The sequence below is a fragment of the Pleurodeles waltl genome, chromosome 3_1, assembly GCF_031143425.1.
Source record: "Pleurodeles waltl isolate 20211129_DDA chromosome 3_1, aPleWal1.hap1.20221129, whole genome shotgun sequence".
Classification (NCBI taxonomy): Eukaryota; Metazoa; Chordata; class Amphibia; order Caudata; family Salamandridae; genus Pleurodeles; species Pleurodeles waltl.
In genome coordinates, this window is record NC_090440.1 from 61,150,172 (window position 1) to 61,173,150 (window position 22,979).

The following is a 22,979-nucleotide window of genomic DNA, read 5'->3' on the forward strand; positions in this document are numbered from 1 at the left end:
ATCGAAGTCGGGCAACGGGCTCTGTGTACAGCAAGCGAATCAAATTCACAAAGCGATCGCTCAAACCCACGCTGCCAAGAAGCGCAAACAGGTACTTCCACACCAGTGAATCGAAGGCCTTCGTGGCATCCAAAAACACTGCTGCAGCATCGTCATCAGCAGTAATCAAACCGACGGCCGCAAAGAACGTCCACAAGTTGTGTGCCGTGGACCGTCCTGGGACGAACCCGGACTGATCTGGCAGCACCAGCCTTGTCATCAACGGCTGCAACCATGCTGTGATCATCTTGGCCAAAAACATATTATCAACATTGATCATTGAGAGAGGGCAATACGAATCGCAGCTATGCAGGTCCTTACCCGGCTTAAGGATCATAACGATCAGTGCCTCACGAAGAGAAGCAGGAAGAATCCCAGTCTTCATTGCCTCAGCATAAACTTTCAGCAGGTGAGGTGCAAGGATATCAGAGTATTCCTTATAAAACACTGGAGTCAGGCCGTCAAGGCCAGGGGACTTGTCTCCAGGCAGGTCACCAATCGCAGCCTTTGCCTCCTCCACCGAGAAAGGAGCGTCAAAATATACCATATGGGCTTCTTCAAACCAGAGTAAGCTAATCTCTGAGAAATAGTCCTGTACAACCTCAGCAGGCAACTCAGCAGGTGCAGAGTACAAATCCATAAAGAACTTGGTGAATACTTTCATGACACCATCAGTCCGCGTCATGCACTCGCCATCTGAGCTGTCTACTTCAGAAATATGGCTACAAGCCCAGGGTATACGAGGCAAATTTGCCAGCATGCGTCCGGCCCTCTCTCCCTCCCCGTAGTGCCTAACCCTTGCAAATCTCCCCCAAAAGCATATTTCCCTCATAGAAGCTTCCTCAGACAAAGAGACTGCTCCTTGGAGAGCCGCCAGTGTGTCACCGGACCAATCCACCACCAACCGAGTCTCCAAGTCCGCTATCCACACCTCCAACTCAGCCAACTCCAGGCGCAGCGCCCGCAGCACACCAGGCTGTTTCGAAATGCAGATCTCACGCATGACCACTTTAAAGGCCTCCAATAGCATTCCAGCCAAATTCACAGAACCACCATTCTCCTCAAAGTAGAGGACAATATCCTGGCGAATCCCCTCGTGGATCGCCTCGTCTTGGAGAGCCCCCTGAGGCAAACGCCACGTAAAAGCGCGTTCTGGCCCACCTGGCACCGAGAGCTCCAGCTTAACCGGAGAGTGGCCCGACAGCGTACGTGCCATGTGCTCCACCAACCGCATCAATAGCGCTACATCACGCGAGCCCAGCCAGCGATCAATGCGTGACCAGCTGGCCAGGAAAGTCTGCGCAGCACGCCCCCAGCCGTCCGATCCAGCCCAGGTCAGGCCCTCCACCTCTGCCACCAATGTTTGCGCAACGGAGGCCCGGGCCGTATTTCCACTGCAGCGGCCAGTAGCACCTGCTGCTATTGTTGATATTAATGGTGCTGCTGTTACTGATGACATGCTCATTAGGGGGACCATTTATTCTCTCTATCAGATCATTCTGGCTGGACAGATAAGGATTTCAAGGTCACAGGCGGGTACTGTAGGGGAAGCTCTTAGGAGAGTCTAGCAAGTGACACGAGCAGCTCGGGTAGCCTAGGTACCCTGGGTAGCCTGGGTGGGAGATGTCGGGCAGTACTCACAGAGGCACACTCAGCTTTAACTGGAACAGTGAGGAAGAATGTGGTTTCCTTGCAGGGAGATACAAACTGCAGGAGCCAAAGCAAGTGCCAAAGGGTGCAAACTTGTTTGGACTATTCTGTACTACCAGATTTGGATGGTGTCACCCCTAGAAGTGGCAGTCCGGTTCAAAACTCTCTGGATTCTGTGTCATTGGAAGCAATCTACCAAAGTATTATGGCCCACTGGGAGGACACCCGGGTGGATAGTCGCAAGTCTCAAACCGCTTACCAGAAGCTGCAGGGTACTATCCGCCGGATGGTCAAGACTTGTTCCAAAAGGATGGTTTAGCTATAAAGCAGGGTTATAACTTTGGAATCTGGAACATCTGCTCATAAAATTGTGACAGACTCTCTTCAGGCTCAAGTGTTGAGTACCTAGTAGAAATTAGAAGATTTTGAAAATAGACTTAGGTGGAATATTCTGAGAGTGCTAGGCATTCCTGAAGGCTTTGAGGGAGCCGATGCTCTTAAAAATATTGTGGGGCTCTTCAAGGGAGCTCTCCTGGACCTTTCTGAGTGGAAGTGGGATGCAGAGGTGCAGAGAGCCCATAGATTTTCTTTTAAGCTGAACTCTTGGGGGTCACAGGAGATGGGCAAGCCAAGGGCAATATTTGTGTTTTTTGGCAACTTTTTGCAGCATCAGGCAGTTTCTGATTTGGCTTGGCCAGGTCAGAAATCGTCTTTTGAGGGCTGCACATTTTTTGTGTGGCCTGATTTTTGTCATGTTACTGTTGAAAGAGGATGGCAGCTTAAGCAACTGATTCAACCCTTTCAAAATAAGGGTGTAGAAACCTACTTGATGAATCCGGCTAAGCTGAAGGTTGTTGTACAAGACAGGGCCCGTTTTTTTACCATCAGAAATCAATGCCAAAGGATTTCTTGAAAGCCTGGGCTCAGGCTAGGCTATACAGGCTATGTAAGCTTGACCCTGTTTTTCTTGGATTTGATTTAGATGTTTGTTAAGGTTGTAGGAGGCTTCATTAAGGAAAGCTTGTTTGGTGCACAATATATGTAGTTATGGGCATGTGGCTTGTTGGTTTAGGGTTGAGCACTATGGTATGGGATTTGCATAATCTATGAAGGAGCGGTTAGGTATACACTGGCTTTATGTATGTCTTTTCATTGGGAGCTGTGCAGATGGGTAGTTATTAGATTAGCTGTGCAACAATTGGAAGGGGGATACATTTCTGTCAACTGACCTGGTTGGTCCAAGTGTCTTAAGTTGCTGGCGGGGAGGGTCAGGGGGGCTGAGAGAGGTAAGGAGGGCTGGGGGAGTGGGATGGGTGAGAGGGGGTGGGATTGTGGAGGTTGGGGTCACGTTTCTTGATTTTCGATACAACAGGCATAATCAGTTACAATATAAGAATAGTTGACTGAATATCAGGGAGGCCCTTTTTGAACAGAGATTAAAGAAGCATTATATTTAGTAGATGCTGAGTTGTCTTAGAGAAGGGGTAATCAATTGGTCAGCAAATGGTTGAGAATAAGTTACAAACCTGCACAATTAATGTTTTTGTTCTCAACTATAGAGCTAAACGGAGAAGGATGGCACTGGGCTTTTAGTTTATGAAACCTGACCTAATATGCATATAGGAGACTCACATTTCTTGAGATAAACGAGGATTGTCTAAGGAACTTGGCTTATTGCTCTTGTTGTGAACATGACAGGGCATGACACCTTGAGGGGTGGCTATCCTTACAAATAAACCAAGGTACTCGGTTGGTCGTCATATCTCAGATAAGCTTGGTAGATGGGCTGTTATAGAATGTAGCTCCGGTAATGGCCAGTTCACGTTGTACTCGGTTTATGCTCTACTGTAGATGAGGCGAATATTTTTAATTTTTTTAATACAGAATTGGCTTCATGGCCACTCCCTCTCATTCTCTTTGGAGACCTTAAAATCCACCTTGATGTGATGGATGGTTATTTGTCATCCCCGTCATACACCAGTTAGAAGACTGCTGTCTACAGAGCACTGTAGCGGCTGATAAATGATCATGGGCTCATAGATGTGTGGAGCAGATGCAAGGCTCCGGAACCTGGGCTTCATGATTTTTTTCTTTTCCGTACAGCAAGATGGTGAGGTTTTATTACTTTTCTATGCCTATGACTATGGCTAGTCAGGCTCCGATAGAGGTACCCAAGGGTTCCCTCTGATCATGGTCCATGGGTTCTCAAAATCTTCTGACAGGAAATGTCTGTTAGACACGTTATATTTAGATCATATGAGCAAATGGATCACTGAGTTCTTGGAAATCAATAGAGAGACGGCTGTGGTTGGTTCGGTATAGGATGCTTTAAAGGTTGGTATTCGAGGTGAAGGCAGAAACAAAGCGATATTCAAGAGCAATTTATGGAATTATCTTTGGCAGGAGAGAATATAAAATAGCAATCAGGCAAAAGGAGGTTGAGAGGGGAATATCAGCTATAATTGACTGGAAACGTAGAAAATGTGAAGCACCATTTGATATTGTGGGTTTTTTTTAGAGATTTTTATGAAACCCATTACAATGAAGGTTTGGAACCTCCAGTTGATGGGTATGGAGGCCCACTTGCAGGCTTGAAGAGGGCTTGTCTAACTAAGGAAGAATATGCCCTCTTGGATGCCCCGGTTTCTGTGGAAGAGGTTTGGGAGGCTATGAACTCTCTAGCCCCTGGCAAGCCATCAGGCCCAGATAACATAACTTTAGAGTTTTTCAAGGCTTTCTTTGGAGAGCTCCGGCAAGATATGCTTCAGGTTTTTTTTACACCTCAGTACCACCTTTTGTGCATCAAAGAAGGAGATGAGTGGAAGACTGCCTTTCAAACCCCATTTGGTCATTATGAATACAGAGTTATGCCTTTTGGTCTCACTAATGCCCCCTCAATTTTCCAAAGATTTATGGACTCTGCGTTTTCTGATCTCTTGAACCATACAGTAGTAATCTACTTAGACGATATCCTTATATATTCCAGACATCCTGAACTTCATTCTACACATGTGAAATTAGTCCTCCAAACACTCAGGCTACATCAACTGTCCTGTAAACCAGAGAAGTGTGAGTTTGATAAGACCAAAGTCAAATATGTGGGTTATCACCTTAGTCCCACTGGAATAGCTATGGATCCGGAAAAGGTACAAGCCATCTTAGACTGGCCTTCCCCTTCCTCCATCAAGGAGACTCAATGTTTTCTAGCTCTGCCCAACTTTTATCAACAGTTTATTATAGACTTTGCGGAACAGACCAGTCACATTACTCAAACATTAAAGAAGGAGAATGTATGCAAAGGATTTGTCTGGACAAAGGCGGCTGAAACAGCTTTTCAAAGTCTAAAAAAGGCCTTCACTCAAGCACCGATACTCAGACATCCAAATACCAATAAACAATTTGTTATTGTTACTGATGCTTCCGAAAGAGCCATCGGAGCAGTTGTACTACAACATCAAGATGATGATGGCCTAGAACATCCTGTGTTCTATCTGTCTCATGTCCTCTCTGTCTCTGAACAACATTACTCAGAATTGGAAAGGGAGTTATTAGCCCTGAAGACTGCCTGCCAAGAGTGGAGACAATTCCTTATGGGTTCCAAAGAGCCCTTCGAGGTGAGAACGGACCATCGTAATCTACAATGTTTACGTAACTTTCAATGCCAGAACAGTTGTCAGGCTCGTTAGGCCTTCTTCTTCAGTCAGTATGACTTCTATGTCACCTACATTCCTGGATCCCAACACATACTGGCAGATGCTCTGTCTCGCCGTTATCCAGATTGTACTCCTACCCCATCACAATATCTACTTGAGCCCAGCAAGATCATCAGTGTAGCTCAATCATTCCTGGATGAGGTACAACTGGAATGTTCCAACCTTTCTGAACAAGAACTGGAACTTAAAACCCCTAATACATAAACAGAAGGGGTATTATTATTATAGGAACATGTTGTTCCTCCCTACTAGAGGAGTAAGAGAAAAGGCGCTGCAGATGTGCCATGATTCTCCGGTTGCTGGTCATAGAGGCATCAAGGCCACGCAGGAATTACTCTCGCGATCTTTCTGGTGGCCTATCTGGAAATCGGATGTCGAAAATTATGTTCAGGCCTGTCCCATATGTGCCCAAGTAAAGATACCCCGTACCAGACCTGCGGGATTACTGCAACCATTATCTGTTCCACCTGCTCCCTGGCACACCATTTCTACCGATTTCATGTGTTCACTATCTCCATCAGCAGGAAACCAGGTTATCATGGTTACGATAGATTCCTTTACAAAGATGGCTCACTTCACTGCCCTGAAGAAATTACCTACCTTTCAAGAACTAAGTCAGATATTTATCCATCATATTTTTCGTCTACATGGATTCCCACACAGCATTGTATCAGACAGGGGACCTCAGTACAGCTCCCGGTTTTGGAAACATTTCTGTAGGATCCTGAATATCAATATAGCATTGTCATCTGGTTTCCATCCCCAAACCACTGGGCAGACCGAACGTCTCAACCAAGGACTAGAGCAGTACCTTCGCTGCTTTTGTAATTCTACTCAGAGTAACTGGAACACTTACCTTCCTATCGCTGAATTCTCTTACCACAACACAGTCCATAGTGCCTCCAAGGTCACCCCCTTTTTCTGTTCCTATGGCTATCATCCTACCTCTTTTCCTACTACTCCTCAGTCTACCTCTTCTCTTCCTGCTGTCACATCATTTTCCAAACGACTTCTAAAGATACATAGACTGATTCGATCTAACTTGCTGAACACTAAGAGATACATGAAGAGAATGGCAGACAAGAAGCACAGGGATGCTCCAGTATATCACATTCAGGATAAAGTCTGGATTTCTTAAAAAATTTCAGCCTTTGCGACTTTCTCAGAAGAAGTTTACACCTCGTTACTATGGTCCTTTCTGTATTCTTCAGCTGATTAATCCAGTCACAGTCCGTCTGCACTTACCTCGTACCTGGAAATTCCATCCAGTCTTACATGTTTCCCAGCTCAAACCCTATGTGCCTGATCCTTTCTCTCGGCAGTTCCCTTGTCCTCCTCCCTTGTTGGTGAATGATGTACCAGAATATGAGGTACAGGACATTTGTGACTCTCGTGTCTTTAGCAACCGTCTTCAGTATCTGATTCATTGGAAGGGTTACCCTCTTAGTGAATGCTCCTGCGAAGATGCGTCTTCTGTTCACGCCCCTCTTCTGATTCGTCACTTTCACCGCTTGTTTCTGCACAAACCTGGGGCCTCAGGGGGGACCTACTGTTGTGTGCAGCGCGCGGCGCGAGCCGACCATTCGGCTCGGGTCGCGCGACACGGAGACACGCCGCGCCCCCAGTCTATCATGCAGCATGCGAGGCCCCAAATTGGGCAATTAGCCTAGTTTCTTTATAGCGCGGCACGCATTCGGGCGTGTCTAACCCCCCCACTCACCTGCTATTGTTCTTCCTTCTTTTCTGTTGCCCTCATTTGCGCCTCCCTTTATGTTTTTACTTCTTTCCCATTATTCCCCTCTCTTCCCAGCATGCCTTGGTTCCCTACTCTCTGTGGCTCCTTGTCCATTACTTTCTATATGTTTTTCCCTATCTAATATGGTGTCCTTGCACTTCCTATTGGTCGCTTCCTGTTTTGGAGTATTTAAGGGCTGTGATTCTTTCCCTCCTTGCGCTGCAACACTTTATGTTTGGATGGTGTCTTCGCTCCTTTTTCCTTGTGTCAGATTCTGGTTCAAGTCTGTTCCAGTGTTTTTCCTGTTCTTTTTGACCTCATATTTACTATTTGATTTTTGCTCCTGTTTCAGGACATTTCCTTTTTAGTTTTTTTTTTCCCTCTGGCACTACTTCTGAAGGAAACGGCCTGCCCTTGGCTTTCCTATCACCTGCAGCACCGGGGCTACCAGAAAGGGTCGCCCCTACCTGGGTCAAGGCTGAACATTTAGAAACAAGAACCTCGCCACTCGTTCAGCGGACTCCAGGTTCAAGCAGCACGTAAGTCGTGACAAATTGTCTTTACCGAGTATATTTACCATGCATTTATATTTTTATCAAGAGTCACGCATCTATCAATGCCAAGGCATCTGGAGTACGCCAGCAAAACTTCACTTTTGTTGCGTCTTTCTTTTATTATGGACAAGCAACACTCAGACTGCAGGTTAATTTAGGTGGTCATTCCAACCGTGGCGGTCGGCGGTGAAGCGGCGGTAAGACCGCCAACAGGCTGGCGGTCTTTTTTCATGTATTCTGACCATGGCGGTTACCGCCATGGCCAGCCGCCACTTCACCGTTCCGACCGCCACAGCGGTAAAGACCGCCGGGCTGGAGACCTGGGTCTCCAGCCCGGCGGTCGTCACATACTGCCGGCGGTATTCCAACCCGCCTGACCCCGGCTTACCGCCATGGATTTCATGCGGTTTGGGACTGCCATGAAATCCATGGCGGTAAGCACTATCAGTGCCAGGGAATCCCTTCCCTGGCACTGATAGGGGTCTCCCCCACCCCCAACCCCCAACCCAACTCCCTCCCCTACCCCCCCACCACCCCTGCCACCCCCAAAAGGTTACAGGACCCCCCTCCCCCACCCCGATCCCCAACATATACACACACACATACACGCACGCACGCATTCATGCAAACACTCATGCACATACACACCCCCCCCGCATTCATGCACGCATTCATTCACACACTCATGCACATACACACACCCACGCATTCATGCACACACTCATGCACATACACACACCCCCCGCATTCATGCACACCCTCATGCACATACATACACCCCCCACATTCATGCATGCACTCACACGCACCCTCAACATACACACACCCCCATGCATGCACACAACTCACAACACCCCACCACCCCCCTTCCCTAGCGGACGATCACCTTACCTGTTCCGGTGATCCTCCGGGAGGGGACGGGACCCATGGGGGCAGCTCCGCCGACACCGCCACGCCAACAGAACACCGCCACAGCGAATCACAGGTCGTGATTCGCTGGGCGGTGTTCTGTTGGCGTGGCGGTGGAGGTGGAGCTACCTCCACTTCCCCGCCTGCCGCCAGTATGGCTGTTGGCGGCTCTTCGTCCGGAAACGGGCGGAGCGCTGCCAGCAGTCAGAATGGCCCATGCGGAAGACCACCAGCACTGGCGGTCTCCCGTACGGCGGTCCCTCGGCGGTTGATTGAAAAGACCGCCGAGGTTGGAATGACCACCTTAGTCTTTTTTCAGTTTTTTGACACACTTTTTGCAGAGATGCATTCAGCTGTTTTTATTCATCGGGTTACACTCTGAGCGTTTATCACATAAAGAAGGTTTACATAATGGGATCACTTTCTGCGACACATCTGAGGTATCTTACGGGATGGGTTTTCAAGTTTTCATGGCTCGATGTTGTTATTATTCATTTTGTGTGAGGTGCCTCTGGGCGTTCTTGTTTTAGAAACGCTATATTCACGCCGTGTTGGGTGTTCTGCTTGTTGTTAGCAGCGCTTAACCTCGGGTGGGACCAGTGCTTAATTTGTAAATAAAAATATGCCGGTGCCCAAATCCCTCCTCTTAAACATGCGGCTGCTGCATCTGAAACGTGCAAACAAAGAACATTGAGGCAGCATAAACCTAAAGCCATTTCGGGCCTCTTTAATCCATTTACAGCCACTGCCTGCCCTTTCAGCTCACTCTTGCAACTTTCTACTTTCTTCCATTGTGATGCGTTTTTGTTTTTCTCTTCCTTTGTCTTTCTTATATGTGTCTTTTGCTCGCAGTAAATGCTTGAGTCAATAAAATAAGTGACGGTGCCCCGCACCGGAAACAACAAGCACAAATTAAGCACTGGGTAGGACTCGCTGTTTGGAGGCATACTGTCTCGTTAAATACATAGAGGTCATTTAGTCATGACTTACTGGTCCGATTGGAGGTACCGCCTTTATGTCACTTATGCTATTTTTCACTGTGTATCACGTCTCCTTTGCTGATGTTTAAGCTAGGTGTTGTTCTTATTCCGTAGTTATTCTCCAAGTGTTACCTGATTGCTGTACAGCAAGGAGAAAATACATCTGAGTGTCTTTGACTTAATTAGTACAGCACTGGTAGGCAAACATGTTTCATGGTGCACTATGGGTGTTGCAGTTTCTTCATTCGGGTTTAGGTGGATTCTTGTCTTTCCTGTGCATGTTTTTATGCATGGGGAATGGAGCACTGTTGGAGTCATCATGGCATACAATACTTCTTGTATTGACATTTGTGACACAGATTACGGTGCATGTTCACATATAGTTGATTGACACTTTCAGGTTTTTTGGAATTCTTCTGTTGTGGGTAGACACTGATGATCTTGTTTTGCATCTTGTCATAACATGTCGCATGTTTATTGAGTAGTGATCTGTACATGACTCCCTGTTATTACATCTTCTCATTTAGAGGTCCGTTGACAAAGGATTTATATCCGAAATGCATCGGGTCTCAATTTGAAACTTCTCTGCTTCAATTTCTATCAGGAGGCACTTGTGACAATCATTGTTATGTTTTGGAAATAAAAAAGTGTTAAGGTATATGAAGAAATTGTGGACATTGATTGACAGGAACACCTGTGTTTTTCATATTGTAAGCCTTTGGGTATTTTTATAGTGTGTTCTTGGACTACTGCACGAGTCTAGTGCACTAGCTTTCATTCACATATTTCACATATTTCCATAACTGCACACTGTATTGTTTTATCTGTTGAAAAATGGGGAAATGTTATTTTGAGATTAGAGCATAAAGTGCACAATACCACTATATGTTAAAATAAAACTTTTGACAGCCTAAACATTAATTTTTAATACTTATAAGTTACACCTAAGGTAGTCCCTAAATGCCCATAGGGCAGGGTGCATAATATTTAAATTGTAGGACATGCATTTTTTGTGTTTTACATGTACTGCCAGTGAAAACCTCAGAAAAAGGGCTGATTTTAATAGTAATTAAAGGACTAATTTTAATAGTAATTTAAAACCCAACTTAATGGTCAAGTTAGATGTTATATTACTATTTTGAAAATGACACTGTTAAAAAGTTGTCATGTTCCTGCCAAATGTGCCTTTCTGCTAGTGTTCACCATAAAGGGGCTAAATGGCCCCTTGATTAGGTGTGAAGTGGTTCCCATAGGTTTGACAGAGGGAGAGGACAGAATGGCCACCTGAAGTATCTTCAATTGATGCCTACCATGTCACTGGCATATGAAGCTCACACCTGGGCCAGACACTTTATTGTCCCGCTAGCCATCCAAGCAACACTCCCAGTGGGAGAGGAGTTACCTGAAAAGCGTTTTTTAGTGACCACAGGAGAGGGTTTTCTTATTTCCCTGCTCACGCCATTCAGTGGACACAGGAGACCTGCACATGGGAGGAAAGTTTCTGAAATCTTGATTTTAGGTAGAAGCAGTAAAAACACACATAGGAAGTGCTGAAAAAGTGAATAGAGTCATCCCTGGGAACTTTTATCTCATTTATTAGGGAGTGGCCAGAAGTTTTCCTCACCCATAAGTTGGAACTCAGCATGAATGTAACACCCAAGTACCCTCCGAAGGATTGCACCTCTAATGGCTTGACCGGTTCCCACTTGTATCCTTTTCTGTCACTTTCCTGAGAGAGCTGAGCTGCTGACCAGTTCCAAATGGACCTGCTCTGGACCCTGCTGGTGGCCTCTGTAGGAGAGAATTCTAACCCTTGAAGTGCTGTTCCTGAGGTCCAGGAACCTTTGGCTGGTATCACAGTGTACTCTTCATGCCTAACCATAAAACGTGGGACTACGAAACGTATTCAAAATGTTTTCCATGGAGAATTGACATAAAACTAGGCCAAACCTGCCAAGTGAATCTGACAAAGGTGTGTTGCTGCTGGTCCAGGGATTCAGGTTGCTCCAGCTCAGAACTTCTCCACAGGAGGAAATCGGTTTTAGTGGGACATTGCATAAACGATATCCGGCCTGATGGAGCCATACAGCTTTCAGACTTGCTCAGATGATGGAATCTGATCTACAAAAAAGTGACAGTGCAAAGGTAGAAATCTCCACAGGATGAAGACTGCAAAAGTGTCCGGCTAGCGAGTGACCTTCTTTAGGTGCAAATTATGAATTTCTCTGACTCTGGGCTTTCCCATAAGAAGTCAATGATTTCACTGGGACTTCAATGTAAGAATATTTGGCCTTTTTGAACCCATCCTGGCCACATCCTGCTGCTTTAACCTAGTAGGGATTTCTGACTTCCTTTTCAGAGACTATGTGCATGATTTAGATGTTGGCAGAATTAGTCCTGCTGCTGTTTTTCTGATAGAAAATCCGTCTGCTGACTAGGCTTTCTGCCCACTGAATTTAGATGGTGTTGGGCCCACAGACAAAAGTCCGTTAGCATACGCAATAATTTCCACCCACTTCGATGTCACCATAGGCAAAAGCAACTGGCAGCGGGACTACAGCCACTTTTACTACTGGACCGATCACGATGTGCATTCCCGCTGATATAACTGTGGGGGCTAATCCTCCACACCTGAGCAGGCAGAATCAGAGACATATAAGGTTGAAACTCACCTTTTCACTACTTTTCACTTTCCTTGCCACCATGAACCCGATCATACAAGTCCTACCTTTGCTGCTGGTACTGGACCACAACAAAAAATCACCCCAGTGGTCGCTGGAACTGAAGGTAAGTGACTTTTACCTGTTACTATTGCAATTGTTTGTGTACATTAGCTTTGGACTTGTGCATTTTTGTAAAAGTACTTGCAAGTTATAGTACAAGAATGTCCAATGCATTTGTGTGTAATGTGGTGGCTTAAGAAATTTTAACATAAACACCTCTATATTTTATTAACTTTTACCAATTTGATTCAAACTGCCTTCATGCTAATCAACACCTACACAAAAAGTCACATAAATCCCAATTTCAAAATGTGTCAATACTGGTGTGTTGAAACCTTTTGCAGGAGTGGTTTCCTCATTGCAGGTTTGATTCTGGTCTGGAATGGAGGTTTCCTCAGTGGCAGACTGTGGTCCACTGGTCCACTGGCTCTGGGTGTAGGACCTAATATGAATTACAAACAACCAGAAATTAAAAGTATGGATTGTACATAAAATGTGTCTTCAGATACAAATGAAGCGACTCTAAACGTAAAAAGATAATGAATGGAATGATTGGACCTTTCTGTGATTTTCTTTTTTTTTTTAAATTACACATACCGGTTAATTAACACACATGCAAATACTGATGAAGAGATGTCCTGCAAAGATAAAGGTTATTAGAACGTTCACAGTATGTGTACAAAACATCCAACCCAACACGTCAGAGAGGATAATTGAGAATTAAACCATTCCAAGGCACATCAGGCTGAAAACCAGACTATGGTACAACTCAGAAGAAGCAATGGCATTAGTCATCATATGAACGTTGCAAAGTTAATGGTTTATCAATACTAATTATATTCAGCATACAACAGAACATGATTGAAATTGTTTTAGTCAACATAATATGATTTCTGAAACTAATCACATCAATTCAATGAAATGACAAGAAAATTACAACATACTAAATAAACTCCAAAAGTGGCATTTTCATACATAGCATGAAATGGTGATTGTCAAATCCATAACTCTGCAACATATGTTCATGTATGAAAGCGAAGAGAGAATGATCAACAGCACATTGCAATATTGTTTTCCGTATTAAAAATCAGGGCATCATGGTAGTTGTAGTCATTTCTATTCACCATCAACAAAACGTAAACCTAGTAAAATATATGCAGTAAAAATGTACACACATTTATAATATGTACACATATGTGAAAAAATGAAATAGGTGAAAAGGACACTTCGAAGCACTATTAGTTCATGTGCAAATAGATGAAGTTTGGAACCTGTTTTCTTGAGTACAACAACATACATTGAAACACACCAACAAACTAGACAAATGCAAGGGGTGAACAATGTAGATCAACACACATTAGGACAACACATATTAATAATTGTTAAAAAGAGAGATACAATTATAATGCTACTAATTTAATGATAAACGTTTTTAAATGTTGATTTCTGTGTTTGAATAAGGGTCTAAAACATTATCAATAGCTAACGTAAAGTCAAAAACTACATTTCTGATTAGTGAGACAATAATAAGACAAAAATACTAGTCTCCTCTCCACCAGGGATTCCTGTCCAGCCTTCAGGATGTAGGGTCTGCAAGTACGTTTCCTCCCAGGGAAAAAGTTGTAAGGAGGTGATGGGAGAACCACCACCAGTCCTCTGGGCCTAGAGGCCAGGGAACCCACATTCCCCCACAGGTCATTCTACCTCTTCTTAATTTCCTTCTGTGTGCACAGGTTGTGTGCTACAGCATTCACTCTGTCAGCTATTCTGGCCTACAGTTGTCGTTTTTGAGATAGGGTTGTATTTTGTACTTGGGCTCCAAACAATTGCGGTTGTACTCTAATGACTTCATCCACCGTGACTGACAATTCTACCTCTGTCCCTGCCATAGTGACTAAAAATAAATAAAATAGTGAGCAAAAATGATAAACATTTAAAAAAATGAAACAAATGAAAAATGAACTGAGGGACTTGCAAAAACAACCTGACTCTGGAGCATCAAAATCAGCAGTAGAATGGTATTCTGCAGTGGAGTGGCAAAGGATCATGTTCTGAAATGGAGAGTGTGTTATAGTGTGGTTTGTAGGTGTTCACAATTGGCCAATATCAGATGTGTGCTGCTGGTATCCAACCAATGGCCAAAGCCTTTGTACAATGTAGAGCGGTTCTGGCAACGGACTCCTGCCATCAGTAATCTGCCGCCAGAACATTGCCAGCATGACTGTGAACCCTAAATATGCTCAGTGCAATCCCGCTGTAGTGGATCCTAATAGTTTTTCAGAGAAATCAGTGTAAAAGACAAGTGATATACGTAGGCATTCACATCATGTCCCTTTCCCACTTGTGACAGGGCCATGACGTGCCTTTGGAGGGAATTGTTTATGTAATTGCCACCCAAAGCATGCCTTCTTATCTATTGTTTGTGAAGATACCTGTGTCAGGGGTCCTACAAGATCTATATAAACACATCTCAAGCAGACAAGGTTATCAGAGGAATTCCTGCCAGATGTTATCAACGCCATCTCTGCTGCACATCGCTATGATGTAGACCCAGTCCTCATGTCACAACGAAGTCTGATCTCGAGACCTCATTCCAAGGTAACAAGGGTTGGGGGGCACTCCTCATAGACACAGTACTGGCAGATTAGGTTTATCATGCCTAGCTTTCTTTAGGTTAGAGAGTAGGTGTTAGACCAGACAGCCTTAGGGTGGTCACCCCTAACTTTTTGCCTGCCTTCCTCCACTTTTTGGATACTGTTTTTGCTGATTTTTAGACTCTGCGCACTTTACCACTGCTAATCAGTGCTAAAGTGCATATGCTCTCTCCCTTTAAACATGGTAACATGGGATCATACCCAATTGGACTATTTAATTTACTTATAAGCCCCTAGTAATTTGCACTGTATGTGCCCAGGGCCTGTAGATTAAATGCTACTAGTGGGCCTGCAGCACTGGTTGTGACACCCACTTAAGTAGCCACTTAACGTTGTCCCAGGCCTGCCATTGCAAGGCCTGTGTGTGCAGTTTCACTGCCACTTCGACTTGGCATTTAAAAGTACTTGCCAAGCCTACAACTCCCCTTTTTCTACATATAAGTCACCCCTAAGGTGTGCCCTAGGTAACCCCTAGAGCAGAGTGCTGTGTGGGTAAAAGGCAGGACATGTACCTGTGTAGTTTACATGTCCTGGTAGTGTAAAACTCCTAAGTTCGTTTTTACACTACTGTGAGGCCTGCTCCCTTCATAGGCTAACATTGGGGCTGCACTCATACATTATTGAAGTGCTAGTTGCTGATCTGAAAGGAGTAGGAAGGTCATATTTAGTATGGCCAGAATGGTAATACAAAGTCCTGTTGACTGGTGAAGTTGGATTTAATATTACTATTTTAGAAATGACACTTTTAGAAAGTGAGCATTTCTCTGCACTTAAATCTTTCTGTGCCTTACAATCCACGTTTGGCTGGGTTTAGTTGACAGCTCCTTGTGCATTCACTCAGACACACCCCAAACACAGGATACTCAGCCTCACTTGCATACATCTGCATTTTGAATGGGTCTTCCTGGGCTGGGAGGGTGGAGGGCCTGCTCTCACACAAAGGACTGCCACACCCCCTACTGGGACCCTGGCAGACAGGATTGAACTGAAAGGGGACCTGGTGCACTTCTAAGCCACTCTTTGAAGTCTCCCCCACTTCAAAGGCACATTTGGGTATAAAATCAGGGCCTCTGCCCTACCACCTCAGACACTTCCTGAAGAAGAAACTTGTAACCAGAACCTGCATCCTGCCAAGAAGAACTGCCTGGCCGCCCAAAGGACTCACCTGACTGCTTTCTGTGAAGGACTGCTGCCTTGCTGTTGCCCTGCTGCCTTGCTGCTCCCTGGCTGTGGTGAAGAAGTGCTCTCTAAGGGCTTGGATAGAGCTTGCCTCCTGTTCCCTGAAGTCTCAGGACCAAAAAGACTTCTCTCTTGCAACTGGACTCCTTGTGCGGCGACAATTAGATGCACAGCTTGCTAAAAACGATGCACAGCCTGTCCCGCAGTGAAAAATTCACTGCACGCTGAACCAGGACGGCGGCGCTCGACTTTGCAAGGAAAAGATCGACGCAGCGCCTGCGGTGCGACCGGAACTTCGACACACAGCACACCAGATCGACGCACAGCCGACCTGGGACGACGGCGCCTGACTTCCAGAGGGAAAATCGACACAGCGCCTGCTGTGAGTAAGAAATTTCCCCGCACCACCCACTGGAACGATGCAGAGCTTGTCACAGGCCCAGGATTCCACGCACAGAATCCCGGGGCGTCTGAAAACCCTGCAACCGGAAGAGGAGCCACGACCGAGTGCCGGAAATCGACGACCAGCCGTCCTTGCGTGGAAACGAAATGACGCACCGACCGTGTGCGGCCCGAGAAATCGACGCACACCCCTTTGTTTCCCGGCTTCTCCTCTTCGGCGGCCCTTTGCAGAGATGTTTCACGTGAACTAGGTACTTTGAGCTTGAAAGAGACTTTGGGGGTCATTACAACCCTGGCGGTCGGAGGAAGCACCGCCAACAGGCTGGCGGAAACACCGCGGTTGCACTGCCGGGACCGGCGGTTTCCCGCCACATTGGTGTGGGCGGTTTAAATCCCCCAGGGCAGCGCTGCTTGCAGCGCTGCCCAGGGGATTACGATTCCCCCTCCCGCCAGCCTTTTCATGGCGGTAAGAACCGCCATGAAAAGGCTGGAGGAAAGGGGAGTTGTGGGCCCGTGGGGGCCCCTGCACTGCCCATGCCACTGGCATGGGCAGTGCAGGGCCCCCCTGCCACAGCCCCATGGAGCTTTTCACTGTCTGCTATGCAGACAGTGAAAAGCGTGACAGATGCAACTGCACCCGTCGCACAGCTGCAACACCGCCGGCTCCATTGGGAGCCGGCTCCCGTGTTGCGGCAGAGATCCCCGCTTGGCCGGCGGGCAGAAACCAGGTTTCCGGCCGCCGGCCCAGCGGGGATCTCGTAATAGACCCCGCAGGAGTGCGGCCGCATTGGCGGGCGCCTGGCGGTTCAACCTTGGCAGGCGGCAGTTGCCGCCCACCAAGGTTGTAATGAGGGCCTTTGCTTGCTTTTAAAAGACTTAAGACACTTTATATCACTTTTCAGTGATATCCTTACATTTTCTTATTGCATCTTTATCGTTTTGACCTGCAAATATCCAGATAAATATTACGTATTTTTCTAAACACTGTGTGGTGTATTTTTGTGGTGCTATATTGTGTTATTGTATGATTTATTGCACAAATACTTTACACATTGCCTTCTAAGTTAAGCCTGACTGCTCAGTGCCAAGCTACCAGAGGGTGGACACAGGATAATTTGGATTGTGTGTGACTTACCCTGACTGCCAACCAAAGACCCCATTTCTAACAGTAGGTTCTCCAGGATAGGGTTTTAGGGGTATTTTACATTCCATGTTATTGCAATATGGTGGGAGTCTTTGTAGTCACAGCTCTCATCTTTACCATTCTGCTTCTTGCATTGTTCATTAGCCTAATCATTGAAGCTCACGCATTTTACAATAGATTGCAGTCTTGTTAATAAAACCTATTGAAAGCCTTACTGCATCTCCTTCATTGCATGTGTGTGAATGAGACTTGTTGTTCATGTGAGAAAAGGGTAATCTCCATTTAACCACAACACTCCCTGAGATGTCGCACTCCTGAGTTCATGCGTAAAGGCTGCTAGAAATCACCTTTTACTTTTACTGTTTGGGTTTTTGGTGAGGTACTGCTTGTGAGCTGGGAGGGCTGGGCCGACAGTTGAGACCTGTTGTAGGATTAGCCTAATCACCTACAAACAAAAGTGCTGTCATCCCTAAACTAGCAGTCTTGCCTAGAGCAAGAGTCTTACTATGACAACTCCACCCTGACAGTGTACAGTTAGCCAGCATTGGAGGTCAACAAGCCAGCAGTGGTAGACCGCTTACACGTCAGACTCCACTCTGTCTATGTGGACTGCTGCTGCTAGCAGTGGTGCTGCTTGCGGCGGTTCAGGTGGCAGTGCTGGCCGTGGTGCAGGTGGTGGTCCAGGCAGTGGTGGTGGTGGTAGCCTCCAGGCCTTCACCTGAAGCCTCAGACGGCGGTCTACTGGGTCTGCTGCTGCTGGCAGTGGTGCTGCTTGCCGGGTGCAGGTGGCGGTGCTGGCCGCTGTGCAGGTGGCGGTGCTGGCCGCTGTGCAGGTGGCGGTGCTGGCCGCTGTGCAGGTGGCGGTGCTGGCCGTGGTGCAGGTGGCGGTGCTGGCCGCAGTGCAGGTAGCTGTGCTAGCAGCATGCAGGTGGCGATACTGGCGGTTGTGGTGGTAGCCTCCAGGGGTGAAGTTTTGGGAGTGGATGTAGGAGGTGTCAGTCTGCTGTGTTTGGATGCAGGTGCATTGGCTGGATGCTGTTGTGAGGTGGATGGCTGTTGGGTGGGTGGGTGCTTGCATTTGTGTACTTTGGGAGGAGGGGTCACAGACACAATGGGAGAGGACACAGGGGACGTGTGTATGGATGTGGGGGTGGTGACTGCCAGTGAGGGGCGTGTAGTGATCGGCATGCTGGTGATGGAGGCAGTGGATGAGGATGCATTGCATGCAGGTGTGAGTGGAGACACTACTGGGAGGGAGGTGGACGATGAGGAGGAGGGGGACACAGTGGAGGAAGTGGATGTTGGTTTGTCTGCATGGGGATGGTGCTTGTGAGTGCCTGTGAGATTAAGTGTGGTGCTAGTGTTTGCCTGAGTCACTTCTGTGTGTTGATTTGCGCGCATGCTGGTCTGAAGGGGTGCTTGGGATAAATTGGGGTTGAAGGGATTGGGACTGGGAAGAGGAAGTTGGAGAGGGGAGGCTGGAGACAGGGACAATGTCTGCCATCAGTGCGGAGGCCAGAGCCTGGAATGCTCTCTGTTGGGCTGCCACGCCAGAGTGAGTGCCCTCCAGGTATGCATTTGTTTGTTGCAAATGCCTTTCAACACCCTGGATTGCATACAGTGTGGTAGCCTGCCCAACAGTGAGGGATCTCAGGAGGTCAATAGCATCCTCACTGAGGGCAGCAGGGCTGACTGGGGCAGGGCATGAGGTGCCTTGGGCAAAGGAGATGCCCACCCTCCTGTGTGAGTAGGCACCGGAAACATGCTGAGGGGCTGCTGGGAGGGCGGTGCTAGTACGGGGGTGTCGGCTGTACCTGTTGGTGGGGTGGGCACAGAGGTGTCCGCCACCGCCAGGGAGCTTCCATCAGAAGAGGAGTTGCTGTCAGAAGTGTCCCTTCCTTTCTCCGTCGTGGTGCTCCCCTCGCCCCCTGTCCCACTGGTGCCCTCACCGTCGTGGGATTCGGCCTTCAGGCCCATGTGGGATGCAGCTCCCTCCATTGTCTGTGCATCTGCTCCTCTGCCAGATCATGCTGATGCACACAAGGACAGGGCAACAAAACAAAAAGGGGGGGAGAGACAGAGGATACACTTTGTCAATACCAGCAACAACACTACCGTTGGCGTACACTACACACAGGGATCAGCCCTATGCACTACGCCATGCAATACCAGTTACAAAGCTAGTCACCAGCCCATGGGGTACACTGCCTAATGCCATTAGCTGCACACCTGAAACTAACAGGACCCTGCCCAGTAGTAACACTTTTGGGGTTGGAGTGCTTCAGAGCCTGCCCAACAAGGAACGTACCCTGCCGGTTCGCCCTGGCCTAGGGGCACCCACAGCCCACATCCCCCACCCAGGTAAAACCTTAACGCGCACAAAGTCATGATTCTGAATCTGTACTCACCCCCTTGTGGCTGCTGTGATGCCTTCAAGCACCTATCCAACTCCGGATAGGCCACCGCCAGAATGCAGAACATCAGGGGGTCAGTGTACAACAGGTACCCCTTCTTCGTTGGGAGGCCAGCCCCAGCTGGGCCTCCGCTGTCTTCCTTGCCTAGTGGCTCAGGTCCTCGCACCGTTTACGGCAGTGGGTGCTCCGTCTGTCAAAGACCCCCAGGGTCCGCACCTTCTTGGCGATGGCATGTCAAATACCCTTTTTCTGATGAGCGCTGCCCTGCAGAAAAATATGCATAGAAAAAGGGATTAGTCATACCGTCCAGACTGTTACACTCATGGCCCACAATATCCCTCCCATCCCCTTACGCACAAACATTGACCACCAGACATGCAGCACTCTGCCCAGGACCCCTCAGCCGCCCCCCTACACAAGGCTTACACACACAGCAATCCATACATTCATGGCTCAAGCATCATGCTCACAGTGTACTCACCTGTTTTTCTGGAGGACCATACAGTAAAGTGTACTGGGGTAGGACCCCATCCACCAGTCTCTCCAACTCCTCTGAAGTGAAGGCGGGCCCTTTCTCCAGACACTCGAGCCATTGTCGCTTCCAGACACAGGTCACAGCAGCACTTGCAGTGTAGGTCCTCTCCTGTTGAAGGTCAGGTAGCAAGTGAGTGAACAGATAGAAAATGGCGGTCACATCAGCGTCGGTGTGTACCATCACCGCTGGCGCACAACGCCATTTGCTCCTGGAACACATAGGGCCCAATGATAACCAATGCGGTGTTGCGCAGCGGTCATCCAGCGGAATTACCTCATTTCCACTTGTCTCTCCCCACAGGTCAGGCAGCCGCCATTTCAGGGGGGCACAGGCCATGGCACCTAACTGCGTCACAGCAGACATTGGCACATCAACTGACTCTCAAATTCACATATTGTTTCTGAAAAGGAAGAAATGCATTTTTATTTTCACATATGTGTGAATATGACCCTCTGCTCACCGTCTTTCACCCTAGAGTTCAACCGCTGAGCATGAATAGGAGATGGAGACATCCCCCTGTGTACAGAGCCCTGGCGGACCTGGCGACAATGGAGGACAGGAACAGTATCCTGACCTACAGACTGATAGGGCCACAGTCAAAGAACTGTGTGCCCAATTGGAGCCAGACCTGATTTCAGCTATCCGTCAGCCCACAGGTATCCCCCCTCTAGTGCAGGTCCTGTCAGTGTTCCATTTCCTAGCAAGTGGTTTCTTCCAAGCAACAGTGGCCATGGCATCAGGGATGTCTCAGCCACTGTTCTCCAACGTGCTGACCAGAGTGTTGTCTGCCCTGCTGAAACACATGTGCAGCTACATCGTATTCCCCCAGGTGGACGATTTGGCCACAGTGAAGGCTGACTTTTATGACCTGGGACATATCGCCAACATTATTGGTGCCATTGATGGTACACATATAGCATTTGCCCCCCCCCGGAGAAATGAACAAGTGTTCAGGAATAGAAAAAGCTTTCACTCTCTGAATGTGCAGATGGTGCTTTTGGCGGACCAGTACATCTCCCATGTGAATGCCAAGTACCCTGGCTCTGTGCATGATGCCTTTATCTTGAGGAATAGCAGCATTCCATATGTGATGTCTCAACTCAAGAGGCACCGGGTGTGGCTAATAGGTGAGCCCATGGTCCCGACCCACTTGATGTAGGTATATGGGTGTGGGGTTGGCCCTAAGGGTGAGTGTGTGGCTAACAGGTATCCCTCGATATTTACAGGTGACTCTGGTTACCCCAACCTCTCATGGCTACTGACCCCAGTGCGGAATGCCAGGACAAGGGCAGAGGAAAGTTACAATGAGACACATGGGTGAACAAGAAGGATAATTGAGAGAACCTTTGGCCTCCTGAAAGCCAGATTCCGGTGCCTCCATCTGACAGGTGGATCCCTGTACTACTCACCCAAGAATGTGTGCCAGATCATCGTTGCATGTTGCATGTTGCACAACCTTGCCTTGAGATGCCAGGTGCCTTTTCTGCAGGAGGATGAGCCTGGAGATGGTCTTGTGGCAGCAGTGGAGCCTGTGGACAGTGACGAAGAGGAGGCAGGGGAAGAAGATGTGGACAACAGGAGTAAACTCATTCAATAGTACTTCCAGTGACACAAAGGTAAGACATTGTAACTTCACCTTCCATTGCAGTTCGTGTTTGACATTGAACATGGCACCCTGATTTCCCTATGTCTATGGCCACTTACAGTAGCCTTTGGCATCTCTATTTTCAGATCTATGTGCCCCACTCTGGTTCCTTGTGTGTTTACTGCTGCCCAGTATGGGTTATACCTCTTTTAATATTACAGAAGATTAGAAATGCAATGTTTACAGTTTGTGATACTAATACATGTGTCATATAATCCACAGACTCCATACTTGAATTTGTTTAAAGGGTGTTTATTTATGTGCTAATAAGTGGAGGTGTTATTGCAATGGGCTGGGTTGCTGATGGAGGAAGGTCCAGGGTAGAGTCCAGTCTATTTGTATCACAGGTGCATTGTCCAAGGGGGCATAGGAAGGGGAGCAATGGTAGTTCAAGGTGGACAGGGTGACAGAGTGGGACAGAAAGGTGACCATCTGGAGAGTCTTATTTCCTGGAGGGGGTCTTGGCAATGTTCTCGGGCTTCTTCCTGGATCGCAGGGACTGTTTGCTGGGTGGTTCTCCTTCTGCAGGGGGTGGGGTGCTGGTGGCCTGTTGGTCCTGTGGCGGGGCCTCCAGTCCACTAGCGCCGGCGGAGGGGGGGAGCTGTTCTTCGGTGTGGCTAGTGTCAGTGGCCCGTTGGTGTGCCACTGCCTCCCTCATGGTGTTGGCCATGTCTGCCAGCTCTCCTGCAATGGTGACCTGCGT